Consider the following 6,006-nt stretch of genomic DNA (forward strand, 5'->3'; position numbering starts at 1 on the left):
AAAAAATCGATTCAGGATTTTAATGAATGATATCACGTTATCCAAGCTAGAATCGATTTTAATCGATAAATCGATAATCAAAACCGACCCCTAGTCTAAATGCATACTTTAGACTTGGACTTAATAAAGGAACAGAAACTTTTAGTTAAGTAAAGTTAATCCTCATGCTAATGATTTAAAGTAAAGTAACTTTCGGCCTACTCATCTTCAGCACTGTTCCACAATAAAATCATAATTGCCAAAAACACAGTCACTGTTGTCAAATAAAAAATGACAAAAACCCTGTTGATATGTTTTACTATATTGGTCCAGTAGCCGGACTTCTTGTTGGTACTCTGCAGAGTCACGGTTTTCCTAGTCTCCCGCAGGTCACCCGAGACTTTTTCCAGTGGAAAGAACATCTTCATCAGGTTGCAGCTACAACCCTGAAAAAATAGTTTTGTTGAAATCTAATCAATAAGATTACATATACAGCCATTTATAGTCTAGTTCCTGCTACATTTCACACACTGATTTGTTTTCACATTGATTTAGTGAAAGTGTTTACTTTCAACACCCATGTTAGGGTTTGGGATAATCTCTCTCTCATGCAAACATGATGGCTTTCATCAGTTTTTATATTTCACTTGAAAAACACTTAAAAGTCCAATTTAACTCCAACCTTTATAGTCAGTGGTGGCAGACTGTTGATTGATGTAGACACAGTTGGTCTTTCATCCACAGATACATCATGAACAGATGCACAATGACTACATCTCTTCATGTCTGGAATAAAAAAAATAGACGGGAAGAACAATGCAACACAGCTAGAATTACATAGATAGGTGACAGACAACGACTGCTACAATTAAGCACACCTCTACAACAGCTGTGAAAGTTGGATATGTCCTGTTTCTCCTCACAGCACTCCACCAGGCTTTGGTTTCCATCTGTCTCATTATCCTGGGCTGGCGAGTCTTTCTCAATCAGATGCATCACCAAAATTGTCTCCAGGAGGCTGAGCAGCATCAGAGCAAAAACCCCAATGCAATAGACAGCTGAGGAGGGCATCCAGCATGAAAGTGGACAAATCACTTAATGACTTGATAGCTTGATTAATTCACTGCATGAAGTCAAATATGCTCTTCTTTACCTATAAGTGGAATACTGTCTGAAGAGCTGGGCAGAATCTCATTGAGAAGAAGCTGCATCACTGTGACAGCGAGCAGGACAGTGATCTTGAAGCCGAGCTTCTCACCTCCACTGTCTAATATCAGGAAGGAGGACAAGTCCAGAACCAAGAAGAAGAAGACTGGCAGCAAGAAATTGGCAATGTAGAGGACAGACCTCCTCTTCATGGTAATCTGTCAATTTGCATGTGAGGTGGTTAATCATCCTACTCCTACTCTATATTGGACATGTATTATGGTCACAAAAAGGAAAGTAATGAAAAAGCAGTGAAATTGATTAATGCTTTTTTCCCCATTTCTGTGCAGCTGCTCCCAGAAATACTCACAGTGTAAACAATCATAAGTTGGTTGAAGTCAAATTCATTGACAGTTTTGGTGGTAACTGACATGTTGATAAACAGCCACTCGTATTGTGTCTGCATCACATTTCGAGACCATTCTGTGACCGTATTATTGGTTTCGTTGAATTGTAACTTTATTTCTTCATCTGAAGTGAAACATAAAAATAAAAGATCAGCAAGAAAGAAATATATATTTTTGTATCTGATGGTTTGGGTTTATAACTTCATGAACGGCACGCATATATGCTATGGGCTCACCAGAGTGCATGATAGACTTAAAGGAGAGGTTACACCTCTGAACATCAAAAGGGAATTTGTACACGTGCAGCTTGCAGGTGCTTACGATCACCTGGTCATTTCTGTATTCAACCAAACCACCGCTTTCAATGGAGAGATAAGGACTCGGAGAGGCTTTGTCTCGCTCTGTCCTGTAAGACAGAAAATTACAATCAGTTATAGCCACTCAAAAAAGCAGCATCAGTTATGACAAATAGGTAGACAGAATCCTACTCAAATCTTACTCTCCAGCTGAGGAGGATTAATGCATTAAGCCACCATGTCTTAATTACTTATGGTAGAATCCAGATAAAACCTGCAACATCAAGTGGCGACTTACACAAGAGTTTGTGTTAAATTACTTAATAATTTCAGCTAGAAATGATGGACTAGAAATTCTGACAAAGTTTGGTAACCAATGATCTCTTCCCTCCCAATTGTCCTCAGACACGCCTTTATCCACACCTCATCAAGCTCAGACCACCAGGATCAATACGAATGACCCACACAAACATGCCTGCGTGGGACAAAAATGAACCCTAGGGCTGTTCCACACAGAGTCCAACTGGTAATACCCACACATGGGCCACAGAAGTTTTGCCCTTTGTTGCCCTCAAGAGCAAATCATACCTTTTCATCTCTGCTCTGGAGAATACAGCATCTGTTACTATGGAGAATGTACCCCATTAAGAACTGACCCATTTTCGTAGTATAAGAAAAACTAAGGATTTAATCTGTAGTTACTGGATAAGCCATGAGTACCATTCAGAGAAAGTTGGGAAATAGCTTTAAGATGGTGAAAGATGTACCCATAGGCCACTTCCTTGATTCAGACATGGTCTTTCTTTTTTCATGTAAAGGAGCTACTCTAACTTGCATTCCTCCCTGTGCAGGATGTGTAACTCTTCATCACTGAAAAAGTAGCCACTGGTCTGTAGGAAAAGGCAGATCTAACGCAACATCTTTTGGATTTGTTGTTTTAGGTGTGTAAAAAGAAATAGAGCAGTGGGCAAGCAATCTGTCCATAGGTTTTTGGGGGGTGGGGGGTTTGCAAAGGATTTAGCACTAAAACTAAAACTAAAACACTAAAACTTTAGCAACACAAGGATGAACAAGTGCAGGAATATCACTGCGAGATTATCTAAATGACAGAGGGATATCCAAATAACTGAATATTCAGGTGCATCCATATAGATATGTGCTGGACAAAATGGATCTTGGAAAAGGAAGGTTATCATTTCATGTTTCAAAGCCACGATGTACCTCATGAATCCTGCTTGGTTTGAGCTGATTGCGCCATGACAAAACAATTATCCAGTGCACATATCCAAAATTATCCAGGACAGCATTTAGTTGCTATTCTTTTTTAATGGGATGGTCAACATAGATATAGTCTTTATTAATGTCTTGGAGGGCTCAACATGACCACATGGACTTGAAGGGCTTGCTGCTCAATTTGCAACATATTTAATGAATTATACAATATCTTCAAGGATAAAAAAAATTAATGATGTTAAGATTTTGAAGAGCAGCATATACGTTTCTAATAATGAATTATAAATGTTCAGCTTTGGGGTTGTTTTTTTTTAGCTGTAGCTTAATGCCTTATTGCTAGTGACTGTATGGTCTGTGTGAGTTTATGTGCATATATGTTAAACTTACATCTCTGAAATAGTTATATCTGGCATCCACAAATATTCAGTAGGAATTGTTATTTGTTTAATTCCACAGAATTGATCTGGTTCCCACTTAGTGTACTCGTTTTTCCATGACTAGTCAGAGGGATACAAATAAGAGGAAAGAGATACAAACAAGGAGAAAAAGACAAAAGATGAAAACACGTAATTTCAAGCAATTTCAATTTCAACAATACTGTGAAAATTGATGTATTTGAAAGAGAAAACTCACCAAATAAACCCAAATGTAAGAAATTAAGGTCTGGTCAATTTCTCTCTGTGAACAAAGAAATCAAGCAGTGTTCAAGCTCAAATGGTTGAGCCTGACTTGTGCCACAGTAATCCTAGAAAGACCTGGGTAAGATCAACAGTATGCAGCCTCCAATAGACAAGAAAAACCCAACATCTGGGAAGTCTTAAATGGTCTTAGACAACTAACAGAAGCATAGAAGGCCACAAAAGACAGACATTGATGTATTCATAGATGAAGCTTATGGATCTCCATAATTAAGAGAATACCAAACTGAGAGAATACATGACAGTGAAAACTGAAATTATGCATATGAAGCAGACAAATATGCACCAATTGAGCAGACTTTTGACATTATTTTATTATCGAAAGAAACAAACTATTTGGTAACAAAAATATCCATTATCATTTATTCAAACTAAAACACACAAACATACACAAGTAGCTTGAACAACTTACCATATCCAGAATAGCGTAGAGTTTCATGTCAAGCACAACATCTGTATGATGACTGTTGTTTATAATGGGCCGGCTCACAGTGTACTTAATACTGTCTTTACTTAGATCCAGGTGCTGTACAATAGCCTGAAAATTGCAGAGTTTCTCCACTTCCACTTCATTATCTAAAAGGACACATAAAAAGACATTCTTGAGATTGATGTTATGATATGAAAACAATAAAGCAGCTTCTATGCTTTCATTTCAGATTGTCAATTTATTGCAGGTCTGGATAACTGTGTCAAGAAAACAAAAAAAACAAACAACAAAAACAGACGACATCACTTGTTGGCATGTACAGTACTGTGGAAACGCCCTCAGTCATCTTTATTTTCTTTATATTTTGCTATTAAAAGTGAAGAGATTAATTGAAAGGTTAGCAAGCATACATGTAATTACTGTATATGAAGCAAAAACTTCATTTATACAATTCCAGCTTGAAATTCAACACTTCATATAAAAAACAATATTATCCAACATAGTCTGAGCTCTCTTAGGCAAACTTTCTTGTAATTTCTTAAAGTAGTCTTCAGTAGTAGTTTTCTAATCTTCACTAAGGACATTCAAAGCTCTTCTTTGGATGTTAGTGGCCTTTTGTTCTATTATCTGTCATAACGATTTCACATTATTTAATTAATTTCGAGGTCTATCTTTGACTGTTAGTTTTCCATTCTGTGCTTTTGTATCCATTTATTCTTTTACTGCATTAGCAGTGTGGTTGCCAAGCTAAAATAAATAAATAAATAAAGATGCTGATCAGCTGCTCCTGTATACCTGATCAAAATCTGACAGTACTTGGCTGTGGTACCTCGCTGCTGAGCTCCTCTATACATATAGACAAAGGTTTCGCTCCAAAAGTACAAATTTTGGATTCTTCAGTCTACAAAACTTGTTGCGACTGATTATCAGTTCTTGTGTAATTTGACATACCTCAGCCTTTTCACCCTGAGCCTCTTGACAGCCTCCATTCCACTGAGACCATTTCTGTTGAGGCTTTGGTGAATGGCAGGTGGGGCTGAAGGGCCATATCCATCTCTTAGCCCTGTATCAGATCTTTGTTGGATTGTTTTTTGTTTCTTAAAGCCATGAACTTGAGACACTGTTTGTGTGCTCATGTTCGGATGAGGTTTTTGACTAATAGCTCTTTGAGAATTGCTTTGTTGGTGCAAAAATACTATTTTATGTCAGTCAAACTGTGTTATCCTCTGTCATAGGCTTAAGAAAACAAGAAAATGTGCCTCTGAAAATGGTTAGGTGGAAGTGCTGGAATGAAAACGACTCCCAAGGAGAGAAAAACTGAGAGACTGGAAATAAGAGGTGGCAAAAGACTTTAAGAGAGAGAGAGAGAGAGAGAGAGATAGAGAGAGAGACGCTATGTACCTCTTATAGTGGTCTCACTGGTCATCTGTTGATCTTCCTGTAGCTCTGAACTGGATGCATTTTCAGCTGACAATGAGTGCACTAATTTTTAAAAATAAAAAAATGTGTTAATATGACTTGCTTTACTTTAATATGTGGTTAGAATTAATTCGAGGTTTTATTTAAAAATGCAGTGTCATGAATAGCTGTGTGGCAGGCAGGATGCTGAACCAAACACAAAACTCTGGAAACAGTATGAACTCAATTCAATTGCTGAACAATGACAAACAAAGGAAGTCCAAAAACACACACAGAGCGAGATATGAAAATTAAAAACTAGGAATAATGGAACCAAGAAACACAGAGCAGGGGAGCACACAGCAAAGTGAGATGACACGGAAAAGGGCAAGAGGAGAGAATATTTACACAAGGTAAAA

At 37.6% G+C, this 6,006-nt stretch overlaps 1 pseudogene; it reads right to left on the reverse strand.

The window, feature by feature from the left end:
* Positions 1-637: 637 nt before the first annotated feature.
* LOC102201961 (5-hydroxytryptamine receptor 3A-like) lies at positions 638-5,615 on the reverse strand (annotated as a pseudogene).
* Between the last annotated feature and the right edge of the window lie 391 nt (positions 5,616-6,006).

The sequence above is a fragment of the Pundamilia nyererei genome, unplaced genomic scaffold (assembly GCF_000239375.1).
Source record: "Pundamilia nyererei isolate P.nyererei 1_Seehausen unplaced genomic scaffold, PunNye1.0 scaffold00017, whole genome shotgun sequence".
Classification (NCBI taxonomy): Eukaryota; Metazoa; Chordata; class Actinopteri; order Cichliformes; family Cichlidae; genus Pundamilia; species Pundamilia nyererei.